The sequence below is a fragment of the Panicum virgatum genome, chromosome 7K (genome assembly GCF_016808335.1).
Source record: "Panicum virgatum strain AP13 chromosome 7K, P.virgatum_v5, whole genome shotgun sequence".
In the NCBI taxonomy this organism is placed as follows: Eukaryota; Viridiplantae; Streptophyta; class Magnoliopsida; order Poales; family Poaceae; genus Panicum; species Panicum virgatum.
The window spans coordinates 38,215,641-38,232,847 of record NC_053142.1 but is presented as its reverse complement, the minus strand read 5'-3'; positions in this window follow the sequence as shown (position 1 = coordinate 38,232,847).

Here is a 17,207-nt window from a genome sequence, read left to right as displayed (position 1 = left end):
GCCGCCCGATCGGTCTGACCGGTCCGCCCGAGCGGTCAGACCGGTCGGTCTGGCCAGAACCCAAAATCATCAGCTTAAGCCACTTTTTGCTTTTTAAAGTGCTAGATAATCTTAACATTGTTTATCAAAGTTCTCTAGCATTTTTCCTAAACAAAGATCATCAAAACCGAGCCTTTCTCCAGTTTCTGTCAGGGACCGGTCTGACTGGTCCCTCCGACCGGTCTGACCGATCTGTGACTGACAGAACCCAGATTCCAGTTTTATTGGTGCAGTTCAAATACTTCCTATCTAGATCTTGTGGGTTGCTTCTCATGATCTAATTTCAACTCAATATTTCTCTATCTCAGATTGAAAATCATGTATAAGAGAAACCGTGAGAAGAGGAGCAAACTCAATGAGGGTCGAGCTGCACGAGCTGCTGGAGTGGGTTCGAGCAGTGGAGGCACCCATGTGGCTGCAGTTGTGTCCGCTTCACAGCCTCTTGCAGCTGCTCCTAGTCAGCGTCAGTTGAGGCCTAGAAGGGCCAAGACTGGGGCACAGCAGATGGACATTGACGAGTCATCCGACAATGACACAGAGGAGGATGCACCCTACTTGAGAGATCCTCATGATGATGAGGACACTGAGACAGATGCAGATGCAGGTGCATATAATGCTAATAATGATGATGATGATATTGACAGCGATGATGAGTCAGAGGAGAGTGCAGCAGGCAGCTCAGACTTGGAGGGTCCTGTGGTGACCCCAGCTATTCAGATTCCTGTCAGGCAGGCTGGTGTAGAGATTGTCAGCTACTACAACACCGGGATGACAGCGGCTGCACGTTTGCTGAGGCGTCAGAGTTCTTTGGATGTCCCAAAGGACACTGTGGACTACAGGTTTCACACTCGGTTTCAGCAGGACTTTTATCAGACTGTCATTCTTGCCAAAGCAGGAATTGCTTCAGAGGCCCAGTGGGTTGATTGGACACATATGGCAAACTTGGATCATGAAATTTATAACGAGGTGGCTCAGATGTGTGAGGACAGGCACATCAAGGACATTATGGGGTTCCAGCATGATTGGAACGAGGTGATAGCCCAGTTCTACGCGACCGTATATTTTGGGCATGATCCAGAGAATGGAAATGAGAGGACTATCTACTGGATGACAGAGGGACATCACTACCAGTGTTCCTACACCTCTTTCTGTTGGTACTTGAGAATTGATGATCAGGACGTGAATCGTCCTAAGCTTCACTATGATTCACCTCTGTCAGCTGATCAGGTGAGATTCATGTATCCGAGGGATAGGGTTGGCAATGCAGGCAAGGTCACAGGGTTGTACACTTTCTACTCTATCTTGAATAGGCTGTTCAGGAAGACACTTACACCTCGGGATGGGAATCCCAGTGACATCTCAGCGCATGCCAAGAATCTTATGAGCATGATGCAGCCAGACCCTCGAGGCGGTGACTTCAGTATTGGTGACTTCATTTGGGAGGAAATCAAGCATATTTCTGAGACTCCCTTGAAGACATGTGGCTATGCACCGTATATCATGAGGGTGATACTGAAGGTCACCAGGAGAAAATTTGGGATGGACGTGAAGCATGAGCCGCTTAGGATCAAGCATCCTAAACATGTGAGAGTTCCTTCTGAGGGCAGATATGACGAGGTTCAGGAGGAGGATCAGGAGGATCAGGGTCCACTACCTGATCAGGATGCAGATGCACAGCAGCACGCTCAGGACATGCCTCAGCAGGAGGAGCCAGCTGGAGGCTTTGTGCCTCATGAGGGTAGAGATGTTTCCCCTCCTCGCAGGTCTTCCTCTTCCTTTAGGCGGATGTTCAGGACTTTTGTAGGCATGATCAAGAACCAGAGAGACATTTTGGTTAATCAGGAGAAGGAGAGGAAGACCAACAAGAAGTTAAGGGATAATCAGAAGAGGATGTACACTGCCATGCAGCTCCAGCCACCTCTCTCGCCTATCTCACCAGAGCTAGAGGCTGCAGAGATCCCCTCACTTGACCAGATGATTGAGAGCTTCCAGGGGATGGACCTTGCGCAGTATGACCACCTGGGTGAGCAGATGTTCTTTGGTCAGGAGAGTCAGCCAGGTGGATCGTCTTCAGCTCAGCAGTTCGGACACGGATCTCCACTTTTTGCACCTCAGTTCCGTCCAGGTCCACAGCTTTTCACCACAGGCCCACAGATGTTCGCAGGACAGTTTGTGGGATCTCAGTTCGCTGGACCATACTCAGGGCCCCCGCCGTTCACTTCCAGTTTCATGGGGCCGATTCCACCTTTCAGTGCAGGACCTCAGTTTGGGACACACGTCAGTTCGTCGACAGTTCCAGGGTCGTCGGCGACGTTTCCTACAGTTTCTGCACCCCCCTTCACTTCACTTTGATCTTGGAGGGACTTCTTCTTCACCAGATATGGGATATGCAGGGACTACAGCTTCACTTTCTCCAGCTCCTGACTCAGTTGAGGCGACAGTGGCTAGCTTGAGTGACTCACTCTTTGCTTATCCGAGCAGTACTGGTGGATTCTCTACAGGTGGGTAGTGATTTCATATTGGCAGCACACTCTTCTCCTCTTGTACGCTTTTTTGTTGATGGATGACAAAGGGGGAGACGTTTGGAGGATTAAAGCTTATCTTTGTGTCTGTGTGTGTGCCATCTTGAGAGTAGATGTTGAGAGTAGATGGGGTATGTATTTGTTGTCAGTCGAAACCCACCGGCGAGCAGCGACGGGCAACACGAAGAGACGGGAGGTTGCTGGGGCGCTGGCAGGCACTGCTCCCTCGTCGACGGCCCGCAATTCCGTCACGCGCCCGGAGGATGTGTGAAAACCGGGCGTGCCACCTGACCTATACCCGATCAGGAAGGTGCAGACGTGCTCCAAACAGTTTCCTGCATACAAAGACACGTGTAAATGTAAGTCCGAGCCGTGGTCGGCTCCCCGGGACAACTCTTGCATCGACTTTAAAGAGCCGATCGAGTCCCGGTGTCAGATGGGATCTGATTGTATCTAGATATGATAAATAAAGCAAATAACTATAAAACTGCTTCAAATAAATCTAATTGATCTAATCCACGATGGTAACAGCTTCACTGCTAGATCGGAACATCCTACACGTGACTAGGCCTAATGAACATAACAGACAACTAAACCACAACACAAAACAGAGGCCTAAGAACTAGCAAGAGCCGATTCCCGGAGCAATCCCTATCTGGGCTAAGATAAAGCATCTATTATACCACCGGATCATCCAATCCGTTTGCAAGGCCTAACCTAGCAGATATTACGCCAACTCTTAAGATAAGAGCAAACCATAACAGATCAGATCTACTAGACATAAAAGAAGCAGGGTGTTGCCTCTGTGCAACTAATTCTATGCGACAAGAACTAGCATGAGATTGAAACATGACTGCACAGAGACAACATGATATTCATAGATGATAAACAACGAAGCACAACAGATCTACTAAAAGCCATGCTACGAACATCAGGATAACTAGTACTACTTGCCATCAAAAACGCTTCAGTACGAGTAATACCAAGGTAAAAGCAAGAACAATACTGCCCTGATCACAAGAAGCGATCAGGGCAGCATAGCACTTACTTGGATGAAACCCTAGGGTTAGGGGTGGCGATGCGCCGAGAGTTGTTGTTTGCGAGTCGTGATGACGCTCTCCTTTACGAATAACAAAGGATACATATTTATAGTCCGGAGACTTGGGAAACAATCTAAGCTAATCTTGTCCCGATCGGACTCTATCTCTAATCTTGAACTAAATCTAAAAATACATGGCCCATGTGGCCCAGATGCTCACGCAGGAGCCGATTTACAAGTCTTCTTCAGTCTTCTGCTTTAAGCCCATCTTGGTTTCGGCCCATAAATTAATCCAGTTAATTTATGGCGATAACACATGCCCCCTGGTTTTGGCAATGATAGTTCCAAAACCAATCCGTCGCTTCATCTTCCCGTTAATGCTCATTAAACACACTGTAACCACCAAGGAAGACGCAATATCTCTGCAACTGGCTCCTCGCAGAACGTGAAAACTGCCAATCCGTCTTCCATCTTTTCACTAATTAATCTCGCCCCAATCGGCTCTTCTCCACAGTAAACTCCTTTTTCCTCCTAGAACCAGTAGCGCAGAAACCCCAATCCTTCACTAGCCATGGCCATCTCTTCTTCCTCCGGCTCCAACTCCTTTGGAGATTCCTGTTCTTCCTCTTCCTCTTCTTCCCTTTCCGCCTCCTCCATTGATCCCACTTCAGAGAGCCGAGAGCCGACCTCTGAATGGGACCCAATAGCAGCCTATGAGGCACTAGCTCCTCTGCACTGGGATGCAGAGGAGTTCGACTTCGGGGTCGCCTCCGAGGAGGACGAGCCCATGACTGAAGGAGAGGAAGACCTCCAGTTCCTCTTCCAAGAGGAACTGGAGAGCAGTGAAGACGACGCCTTCTCCTGGGAAGGAGCCGACTCCTCCGAAGAGATCGGCTCTTCTTCCAGCGACGATACGGCGGCAGGAGGAAACCCCCACCAGTTCCTCAAAACCCCCATGGAGGGAAGCGAAGAGGGAAGCAGCAGCAGCGGCGGGCGAAGCAGCAGCAGCGCCGAGGACGACGGCAGCAGCAGCGGCGACGACGGCGATGATGACGATGACGACGGCGGAGACATACCGTCGCGAAGCCCGAAGCGCCGTAGGAATTCAGACACCTACGACTGGTAGATGTAGGTAGCATTGTAGGGGTAGAATCACAAAGCCGAAGGATCGATTCCTTTGTAAAAATCGGCTTTCCTTGTAATGAACTTCTCATTAATGAAATCAACTCCCCCAAATTATGTATGTCTGATATTTGCTTTCCCAAAAAGCCGATGGCAACGCATCAGGCTTCCATAAATATCCAAGAGCCAACGAAATTCAAACTAGAAGCAACCCGCACAAGAGTAGAACATCACTTCCAGCTTGAACCAAACTCTTGAATCCGAGCATAATTCGAAAACCAAGCTCTACAAATCCGAGCAAGAACTCTCCAAACAGCCGGAATTCGAATCAGAGCCTACATCAATCAAACCCTAAGTCAACAGATCTGAATCATGGCAGATTCTTCAACTCAGACGACAAGCTCTGCAATCCACGATGCGGCAATCCACGGCCTGAAGGTAATATTCGGTCTAATCCTTTAATTTTCTTCAGCTTACTAAGCTTCTGAAACTAAAATTCTGAAACATGACACCATACATATGTTTCTGAATCTTTGAACTTCAGGTGTTAGACATCCTTCTGCCGCATCCTTCGAACCCAAAATCTTTCTGTCTTGGCCCACGAACCCATGAAAATCTCATAGATCTGATCTCTTGTGAAGCAAATAGGATCCCTTTTGTGAGTCAAAACATCGACCTGAACCTCTGGGCCAACTGCTTAAGAGCCCGGCCTAATCCACCTGAAAGCTGGATTACATGGTACAATAGAGTAGCAAAAGCCTATATGCCCTTGTGGCAAGATTTGAACATAGCCGATGCACTTAGCCTATCACTGTCACCCCTTGACAAAGATGATGCTCTGAATTGTTTCCTTTTTGGTCATGGACCCATGACCCCTACTCTGCTAGACATCACCATGATCACTGGACTAGACATTAGCTCTCCTAATCTTGCTGCTCACAAAATGGCAGAAGTCCCCTTTAAACTTTCTTCCAAAGTCAACTACACAAACTGGGGTACTTACATGAGTCAGCACATGAAAACAAAAGGTCCAGTGACTGAGAAGGAACACACAGCCTTCTTAAATCTTTGGCTAGAGCACTTCATCTTCTGTGGCCCTTCCTTAGCTCCAACTAAGAACTATCTCCCCTTGGCCTACCACCTGGCCCATGGTAATCACACCGGCCTAGGCAAACTCTTCCTTGGAGAAATTTACAGATATCTCCATTTGATGACATCTAACTTGCTTAATAAAAAGAAACTGAGAACTAGAGGCCCTTGGTGGTTCATTCAGTTGTGGGCACAACTGTACTTCCAACATCATATTCCCAACTTCCAAGGCCTGACCAAGAACTCTTTCCCCGATGAAAGTGGCAAACCAATCAGATGTACTAGTTACGGCCAAGCTTTGTTCAGTCTCCCTGGCAGTAAACTGAATTCAATAGATGCAGCAAACTGGTTTAGAGTCTTCTACAAAGGACTAGACAATCCTCTCTACTTCCCGTTTACTGAATCTGAATCCTTTGAGAACCCACTGCCTTCAGATTAGATAACTTTGCCGATGACGACAGCACTCGGCATCTATATTCTTTGATGATTCGACCCGATTTCCTTCCTGTTGGCATCAGCACTTCTAACAGAATTATCAAGGCAGGTTATGAATCTTACCAACCAGTTATAGTAGCTCGGCAATTTGGCCTAGGACAGGTCCCTCCCCACTTCCATATTCACCATTTGGTGGAGAGCAGAGCCGATTTGCCTAATGGTCACACCAGCTCGAGATGCTACAACATGTTTGACAATCTCCACATTCCAATACCAGCCGATCTGTCCTTCACTTCTTCATCAATCGGCTTTGATACCTGGTGGAACATGTGGAAAACTCATGTCTTCAGAAAAGCTCTAGGTCCTCGACTGTAGCAAATCGACCTTGAATATGCAATCCCTGAGGAAGAGGTACTAAATTTATGCATTCATCTTTCTAAGTCCTCCATCCTTTGCATCCGTCTAATTCTAACCCACCCTGCTTGCAGCGACAAGATGGTCCAGAACCTATGACCAGCACTGGGGAGCCATTCCACTTTCTTCCAACTGCTCCTGATGTACTCTTTTGCAAAGGATCACCACCAATGAAGAAAGTGATAATGACTGTTCAGCCAGACTTACTTCAGTCGGCTTCCAAGCGAAGACAAACTTCTGCAATCGTTGCCCCCCGAGTCTTGACCAAGAAAAGGAAGATGATCACAAGGCGAGTGGTCAAGAAACCAGCACCAGCATCCCCAAGTCCATCAGAGTCCAACACCAACCAGGTAATCTCATCTTTCTAAAACTCCTTTTTTTTATTTCGTATACGTATACTCCGGTTGACTGTAGTTCTATGTTCAGGATGCAGCTGAAGACATCCCCAATCCGGATCAACATGAGATGGCTGCAACTCCTGATGCACTGTCGGATGCAAGCGAGGAACAAGCCGATGCAGTAGATGCTCTTGACGTCAACACCAGCTCTGATAGGACGATTGCTCCTGAACCGCCCAACACTTCTTCTTCAGAACAGGTAACATTACAAAACCAATTCTGAACCAGCCGATAACTCCATAAATGCACCTTGCACTAACTCCAGATATGCCCATAGAGTTTCGATATTTCAGGTTTGCTTTCCTTTGACCCTGCATCAATGGGCCTGACTACCCCTGGAGCAGAAACATCTTCCCTGCAACAATTGGCTAACTTGGCACATCAGCTTCAACTTATCAAGGATCTTCTACCTGCTCCGATCACTGCTCTAGTTAACGACTCCAGCAAGACAAAGAACATCTTTGAGCAAATAGAATCCCAACTCCCGAAGCCATTGCAAATCAAGCTCTGGTCTGCCAGCAACCTTTCATTCTTTCGGATAGAAGTGAGTAAAGCACAACAAAGAATGGAAGCACGTCGCTCCCAAGCTTCTCTGAAAGCTGACATTACCCAAAAGTGCAAGGCCCTTAACCAGAAGAAAGCAACTCTAGATATCAAAGCTGATGTGTCTGCCAACATGAATCGACTCGACCTCCTGAAGAAAGAACTGTCGGAACTCGAAGAAAAGGTCCGCACTACCAAGGAACTCATCCAGGCCAAGGAAACTTCCATTGCAAACTCCAAACAAGAAACCCAGAAAATATCTGAGCAGATACAAGCAGAGTTTGCAGAGATCAGCACATTGAGTCGGCAGATAGTTTCAGGTAATGACAAGGATGACGAAGCAATTGTAGCACGAGCAGATGCCGTCCGAACTGAAGCCATCCACACCATAGAAGAATTCCTGAACCAGTAGATAGGCTCAAGAGACAATCAGTACTGCCTGTTAACCTGAAACTTGCACTTGTTTAAAAACATCTTAAGTCGATGGTTACACATCGGCTATCTTACTTCTCATATGCATTTTTTCTTTACCGGCCAACTCAATGTGTTGGCCTGTCATCAATTTTTTTTACCGGCCAACTCAACGTGTTGGCCTGTCATCATCATATATATATATTTTTTTACCGGCCAACTCAACGTGTTGGCCTGTCATCATCTTTTTTTTTTACCGGCCAACTCAACGTGTTGGCCTATTATACTGCAGCCAAATGGACCTCATCGGCTTTTCGTTTTTTTTACCGGCCAACTCAACGTGTTGGCCTATTATACTGCAGCCAGATGGATCTCATCGGCTTTTCGTTACTCGCCTTTCCACATGCTCGAGAAATACTTCTTCAGATGCTGTCCATTGACAGCAACAGGAAACTTGACGCCGTCCAATTCCTCGAGCATGTACGCATTCCCAGGCAAAATCTGATCAACCTTGTACGGCCCATGCCAAGTTGGAGACCATTTACCGAACTTTTTATCTTTAGTTCCCAACGGCAATACTGCCTCCCAAACCAAGTCTCCCACCTGGAAATCCTTAGGTTTGACCTTCTTGTTGTATGCACGGGCGACTTTAGCCTTATTTTCTTTGATCTTTTCCAACGACCAAAGTCTTAGTTCCGTTAGGTCCTCCACGTTGTCATTCATCAAGGCTGCATACTGTTCAGCAGATAGACCATTCTGAAACTCAACACGCCTTGATCCGGCCGTGATCTCCCACGGTAGCACAGCTTCCTGGCCGTAAATTAGATGGTACGGCGACGTCTTGGTGGACCCATGACACGAAATACGATATGCCCACAAAGCTTCTGACAACACCTCATGCCAGCGCCTAGGATATTCATCGATCTTTCTTTTTATGAGCTTGATGAGGCTCTTGTTGGATGCTTCAGCCTGTCCATTAGCTTGGGCATAATATGGAGATGATCTGATCAGCTTAATCCCCATGTCATCGACAAACTTTCTGAATTCCTCTGATATAAAGACCGATCCTCCATCGGTCGTAATGGTCTGAGGGATCCCAAATCTGTGAATGATGTGCTCTTTGACAAAGCTGATCACATCTCTCGATGCTACCGACCTCATGGGCACTGCCTCTACCCACTTTGTGAAATAATCTGTGGCAGCTAAAACCCATTGGTGACCCTTACTGGACGATGGGTTGATTTGTCCGATCATGTCCATGCCCCAACCTCTGAATGGCCACAGTTTGATGATCGGATTCATCACTGACGCCGGCACTATCTGAATTTTGCCAAACTTCTGACATGTCTGACATCCTTTATAATATTTGAAACAATCTTCCAGCATGCTGGGCCAGTAATAACCCGATCGCCTAATCAGCCACTTCATCTTATGAGCCGATTGGTGAGTACCGCAGGCTCCTTCATGAACCTCATGCAAGAGTCGATTTGACTCTGAAGGTCCCAGACATTTAAGTAGTAGTCCTTCCAAGGTCCTGTAGAACATGTCATCCCCTATCAGAACATACTTCATGGCCTTGAGTCTTATCCTTCTGGGTGCCCCCCGAGCCGAATCCTTCAAGTAATTGAAGATATCGGCTCTCCAGTCTCCGGGTTCTAGAAACTGAACCTCCACCTCAACTCCATCGGCTGTCTCCTTGTAGCCAGAAGCCATCTGTGCCAAATCATTGGCTTCATTGCTCAGAGTCCTGCGTATCCAGTGGAAATTGATGTACCTGAATCGTGACATCAACTCATGGCACTACATCCATATCGGGAAAAGAGCCTCGCTCTCACACCTATATTCCTCCGTGAGCTGAGAAATCACCAGCTTCGAATCTCCAAAAATCTCCACCGCTTCTGCACCGGCTTCGAGAAGCAATTCCATCCCTTTGCGAACGGCTTCATATTCCACCAGATTATTGGTGCACGGGGCAGTCATTCTGATGGAGGAGTAAGTCGCCCCACGAGGCGACACCAACAGAATTCCCACACCGCACCCAACATCACAAGCCGATCCGTCAAAAAACATAACCCAAGCACGAATAAATAATGCAGCAATATCGGTGCTGATCCTGTCCGCAACAAGATTCGCCAGTGCTTGTCCTTTGACTGCTTTTGCAGGCTGGTACCGGATATCGAACTCTGACAATGCAAACATCCATTTTCCAAGTCGGCCTTTAAGTACAGGGGCCGACAACATATGCTTTATGACATCCGATTTGCATATGACAACTGTTTCCGCCGAGAGAAAAATATGGCGAAGCTTCGTACATGTAAAGTATAAGCAAAGACAAAGCTTCTCGATTTCAGGATACCTGGTCTCGGCGTCTAACATGCGTCTGCTAAGGTAGAAAACCACCCTCTCTTGGCCGTCATGCTTCTGGACTAGCACCGAAGCAATGGAAGTGTCGCCCACTGATAGGTACACATAGAACGGCCTATCTTGCTGAGGAGGAACTAATACTGGAGGCTTTGACAAATATTCCTTGATTTCATCGAAAGCTTGTTGCTGTTCTGCCCCCCCAGCGAAACTCATCATCGGATTTGATCTTTACTAACCCCATAAACGGCTCAATGCGTCCGGACAGATTAGAAATAAATCGCCTGACAAAATTAATTTTACCGATGAGTTTCTGCAACTCCTTCTTTGTAGTAGGTGGCTTCATCGTCTTTACAGCTTCTTGACTCTTTAGGCCGATCTCGATTCCTCGTTCATGCACCAGGAATCCCAGAAACTGACCGGCCGACACACCGAAAGCGCACTTCTTTGGGTTCATTTTGAGCCCAAACCTCCGAGTCCGCTCCAAAACTTGACGTAGATCTTCTAGATGCCCCCCAGCTGATTTGGACTTGACCACAACATCATCAATATAAATCTCTACCAACTTGCCGATGAGATCATGAAAAATGTAATTCATGGCACGTTGGTACGTTGCACCGGCATTTTTCAGTCCAAAGGTCATCACCAAATATTCGAACAGGCCGACCGCGCCTGGTACTCTGAACGCGGTTTTGTTCACGTCTTCTGGGGCCATGAAGATCTGGTTGTAACCAGCATTACCATCCATAAAACTCATCATTTTGTGGACAGCAGCTGCGTTGATCAATGTTTCTGCAACAGGCATCGGGTATTCGTCCTTTGGTGTTGCTATGTTGAGATATCTAAAATCGACGCAAACACGCCATCGGCCATCCTTCTTTTGTACCGGTACCACGCTAGAGATCCATTCTGCATATCGGCACGGCCTGATGAACCCAGCATCCAACATCTTCTCCACCTCTTTCTTAACTTCTTCTAGGACTTCGGCCTTCATCTGACGTGCTCGTTGCTGAAACGGCCGAAACCCTTTCTTGAGCGGGAGCCGATGCTCGACTATGCTTCTATCCAGTCCGGGCATCTCGGTGTAGTCCCATGCAAAGCAATCCCGGTATTCTTTTAGTAGTGCAATCATCTCCTCTCGCAAAGCCGGATCCAACTTCTTGCTGATAAATGTCGGCCGTGGCTTATCCCCAGGACCGATGTCAATCTCTTCCAAATCATCAGCTGATGTGAACCCGTATCCGAGTTTGCCGTCGTCTGAAAAATCAGCTGCGAACGCAAGCGAGTCTTCATTATCCACAAGATCAGCGGCAAACACAGGGAGATGTCAAGAAAAATTATTTGGCCAACCGCACGGCTGGCCGCTTCTAAACTTCTATTATCACTCAGAGCCAAATAGTCAATGAGTGGCCAACTGCCAGAGTAGGCCATCATGTGTACATGATGTAACAATTCCGACCACAAACAGAATTTTTCTATTTTTTGGGGCCGATCGCTGGGACCGGCCTCTCTATTTCTATTACACCCCGTGGCTTGCCAGGATGCATCTATTCTGTGAGGCCAGTGGATAAGACCAGCCTCAGTTCGTTTTTTGTCGCCTCGATCCGATCACACTCTTCCAGGGCGATCCCTGAGATCGGCTCTTGTCCTTCCGCATCCCAGGCGTTCATATCTGTGACCGAGACCTCGCTGGAATAATCTGCAGGGACCACTTCTACTTCATTGCCATCCCATTGGATGAGGTACTGATGCATTGTGGAAGGGATACAACAGTTGGCATGAATCCAGTCCCTTCCAAGCAGCACTGTGTATGTACTCTTGCTGTTAACGATGAAGAACGATGTTGGTACAATCTTGCGGCCCACTTTCAGCTCCACATTAAGAACCCCCATCGCCTCTGATGGCTGTCCATTAAAGTCATTAAGCATCACATTGGTCTTGATCAGATCGGCAGAAGAACGACCCAATCGGCGCAGCACAGAGTATGACATCAGGTTGACTGCGGCACCAGTGTCGACCAACATCCTGTTCACAGGCTTGCCATTGATGAAGCCCTTGAGATATAACCCCTTCAGGTGCTTGTAGATCTTCTCCTTGGGCTTCTCGAAAATGATTGGCCGTGGGCCGAGATCCAGCTGCGCGATGGCCAATTCCTCCGGTTGGGGTGCTCGAAACTCCGAAGGGAGCACGAACACCATGTTCACATCAGCCGATGGCTTCTCATCGGCTTTTGTCTGCTTGGGGCGCCACTCTTTTCTCGGAGGGCGTCTTTCCTCCTTTCGCGGTCATCTGACTTGCTCCGCGAGATCCGAACGCGCTTTCCTCAGCACGTCAAGATACTTTGCTTCTGCCTCTTCCAGATTGCGCAAGCGCTGCACCCTGCGCTTCTGCGAGCGATTGAGTCCATCAGGACACCACCGTGGGCAATGGTACCTGTCTTCTTCTTCTTCTAGCTCGGAATCGCCCCTGGTTGGCCTCTTCATACGGTCATCATGACGTGTTCCGGGCCCCAAGCGCCGGAACACTGATGTCTTGTCCTGCTGGTGTCCTCGAGGCCTGCACTCCAAGCAATCATCTATAGTAGGTAATCGGCTCATGCCGGAATTCCAACAGTACCTGAAGGACAGACAATGCCAGTGATCGTGTATAGCCTGACGCTTCCCCAGTGTCCTTCCTGAGCGGTGCTCGTACTCGTCTTCTTCCGATTCGTATCGGTGGCGTAGCTGGTACTGGTACTGGTATTTTTCCAGAAGCCGATTAGAAGCTGGAAGCTAGTTGCGGATGTGACGCACTTGCTCTTCAGTTACATGTCTCTGTTCCAGCTCACGTTCATCCTGCGGCCATTTGCCAGAAATGGCCTCTCTCCTCTGCTTATCATGGCGGCGCATGGGTCCTACCATGTTGATCTGGAATGCCAAGTCCTGGCCCTCGGATCCGAAAGCTGACAGCTCCACCACATTAGCTTGTGGGAAGGGCTTGGTGTCAACCTTCATCGTGTGTTGAGCCAGGATTAATCGGCCTTGCTCGATAGCCGATTGTATCTGGCGACGTAGCTCCTTGCACTCACCCGTGGAATGAGTGAATGAGTGGTGCCATTTGCAGTACAGTCTTCCCTGCAGCTCTTGGGCCGTCGGCAACTTGTGATTCTCTGGGAGCTTCAGCTGTTTTTCTTTGAGGAGCAGATCAAATATCTGCTCCGCCTTGGTCACGTCAAAGTCGAAGCCCTTCACAGGTCCCTGCTGTTTGACCCACTTGCACGGGACAGGGTTTGCCCCCCGGGTCCACTCTGCCACGACTACTTCTTGCTCCTCGCCAGAGTCGTCAGATTCTTCCGCATGTGCCATGTTTACATGGCGCTTGAACTTGTCCTGGTACAGCTCAGGATGGTAATGCTCGTATGCTATAAGCTTCTGCACCAAGTGCGGCAGAGATGTGAACTCCAACTGAAAAGCCGCATCCTGGATCGGCTTAGCAAGCCCGAGGACAGCCAGATCGACTGCCTCCTTCTCTGTGATGCGCGACGAGTAGCATCGGTTCTTGACTTCTCTGAAGCGCTGTATATACTCCGACACAATCTCCCCTCGCTTTTGCCTGACCTGGGCGAGGTCGGCAATTCCAGCTTCAGCAGCCTCCGAATGGTACTGGGTATGGAATTGATCTTCAAGCTGCCTCCAAGTCCGAATCGAATCCGGAGCCAGTGATGCATACCATCCAAAACCTGGGCCTGTAAGGGATTGGCCGAAGAACCGGACCCTCAACGGATCCGACACTGAGATCATCCCAAGCTGCGTTAAGTATCGGCTCACATGCTCGATGGAGCTGGCTCCCTCTGACCCGTTGAACTTGGTGAACTCAGGAAGCCGATACTTGGGTGGCAGTGGGATCAAGTCATAGTCGCTTGGATACTGCTTGGAATAGTCGATCGCTTTCCTCTTGGGCAGGATGCCGAACTGGTCCCTCAGTATTGCACTGACCTGCTCCACACTAAGAACTCCTGGGGCCGATGGCTCAGCACTCGGCCCAGTAGCGTACTTTGCCAGCCACGCTTGTTTTTCTGCTTCTGCTCCAGAAGCTCCTGGGTTCACCATCTGCACCGAGCGTGCTGGACTGACGCTGTCAGGAATGTAGGCGCACGTGTAGTCGTGCGGAATCTCCTTGGGTGGCTCGGTGAGGAACTGGCCTTCTCCAGGATCACCGCCGATCTTGTGGACGACGTAGATCGGCGAACTCTGTGGTCTGGGAGCTGCAAATGAGAATGGCAGTTGTGGCCTAGAATGCAGTGCAGCTTCCTCTGTGTGACTCCCCAGGGTTGGCCCCGATGGAGAGTACTGGTTCTTGATTATCTCCTGGATGACGCGATGCGCCATGCGCTCGAGTTCGTTCATCAGGCTCTGAGAGTGCCGATGAAGCGCATGGGCCACCATGTAGTTCATCTCCTGACGCAGGGCTTTGGTGCGCTCTTCAGATGGTACAGACAGATCTACATTGTCAAGAGCGCCTTCTGGTAAGAACCCCTTCCACCTGATGCCATGGTTGCGAGTCTTCTCAAAAGAGCCGATGAGATCAGCTTCCAGCAGAGCTTTGATCTCATCATACTTCTTCTTGTGTTCAGGAGGAAGCTCTTCATATGTGACGGGCTTGGGAGCGGGTTCTTGATCTTGAGCTCCAGTCATCTGTACGGTGGGCGTTGTTGTTGACGAGTGTCCCACCGAGCGTGCCAGAATGTGTTGTCAGTCGAAACCCACCGGCGAGCAACGACGGGCAACACGAAGAGCCGGGAGGTTGCTGGGGCGCTGGCAGGCACTGCTCCCTCGTCGACGGCCCGCAATTCCGTCACGCGCCCGGAGGATGTGTGAAAACCGGGCGTGCCACCTGACCTATACCCGATCAGGAAGGTGCAGACGTGCTCCAAACAGTTTCCTGCATACAAAGACACGTGTAAATGTAAGTCCGAGCCGTGGTCGGCTCCCCGGGACGACTCTTGCATCGGCTTTAAGGAGCCGATCGAGTCCCGGTGTCAGATGGGATCTGATTGTATCCAGATATAATAAATAAAGCAAATAACTATAAAACTGCTTCAAATAAATCTAATTGATCTAATCCACGATGGTAATAGCTTCACTGCTAGATCGGAACATCCTACACGTGACTAGGCCTAATGAACATAACAGACAACTAAACCACAACCCAAAATAGAGGCCTAAGAACTAGCAAGAGCCGATTCCCGGAACAATCCCTATCTGGGCTAAGATAAAGCATCTATTACACCACCGGATCATCCAATCCGTTTGCAAGGCCTAACCTAGCAGATATTACGCCAACTCTTAAGATAAGAGCAAACCATAACAGATCAGATCTACTAGACATAAAAGAAGCAGGGTGTTGCCTCTGTGCAACTAATTCTATGCGACAAGAACTAGCATGAGATTGAAACGTGACTGCACAGAGACAACATGATATTCGTAGATGATAAGCAACGAAGCACAACAGATCTACTAAAAGCCATGCTACGAACATCAGGATAACTAGTACTACTCGCCATCAAAAACGATTCAGTACGAGTAATACCAAGGTAAAAGCAAGAACAATACTGCCCTGATCGCAAGAAGCGATCAGGGCAGCATGGCACTTACTTGGATGAAACCCTAGGGTTAGGGGTGGCGATGCGCCGAGAGTTGTTGTTTGCGAGTCGTGATGACGCTCTCCTTTACGAATAACAAAGGATACATATTTATAGTCCGGAGACTTGGGAAACAATCTAAACTAATCTTGTCCCGATCGGACTCTATCTCTAATCTTGAACTAAATCTAAAAATACATGGCCCATGTGGCCCAGATGCTCACGCAGGAGCCAATTTACAAGTCTTCTTTAGTCTCCTGCTTTAAGCCTATCTTGATTTCGGCCCATAAATTAATCCTGTTAATTTATGGCGATAACAGTATCTTGAGATCATCTTATATCATCTAGCTCTTATTATATATCATGTATGGATGTATGGACATCATGATTTGGATATGTTTGGATATTCTTGTCTCATCTTGTAAAATCATATCCATCTCTTTTATATTAAGGATTTGTGCGGAGTTGAGAACACTTGTATTGAATGCTATTGGGTGTATTTATCATGTTTTAAATACATAAGGAATGTTTATGATAGTGTGAAATTTTTGAGTGATGTGATGTCTTTTGTTTCAGCCTTGGGCTGTTCTGGCAGTCTCTGACCGGTCTGACCGGTCAGAGGGGACCGGTCTGACCGGTCCAAGCGCGTGCTAGCTGGTGTGGACCGGTCTGACCGGTCCCAGGGACCGGTCTGACCGGTCTGTGGCAGCAGCACTGCTCTTGTGTTTGCTTGTGTGCGTTACATGACATATTGCATCACGGATTTATTTATGTTGTTCACACACACCTGTTACACCCCACGGATGCTGAGATTTAGGGGGAGTCTCATTTGTGCTCAATATGTGAAATTTAGCATGTGAGGCCAACTTGTGTTGAATTCGATTCATATACACATATTGAGGGGGAGCTCTAACTAAATCTGAGAATTCAAAAGATTTATTGAATATCTTTTTGTAAGCTTTAATCGGATTGTCATCAATCACCAAAAAGGGGGAGATTGAAAGAACATCTAGGCCCTAGTGGGTTTTGGAGCATTGATTGACAACACGATTAAAGGACTAACTTGTTTGCATGAGATTCTGAACAGGTATTTAATTATGAAATGTGTATTAAAAGAGATAGCTCAAGTATTGCAAGCAAGCGTGTTTATCCCATTGATATAATGTGTATGTGACAAGCAAAACAAGAAAAGAAAAACAGAGCAAAGTATTCAT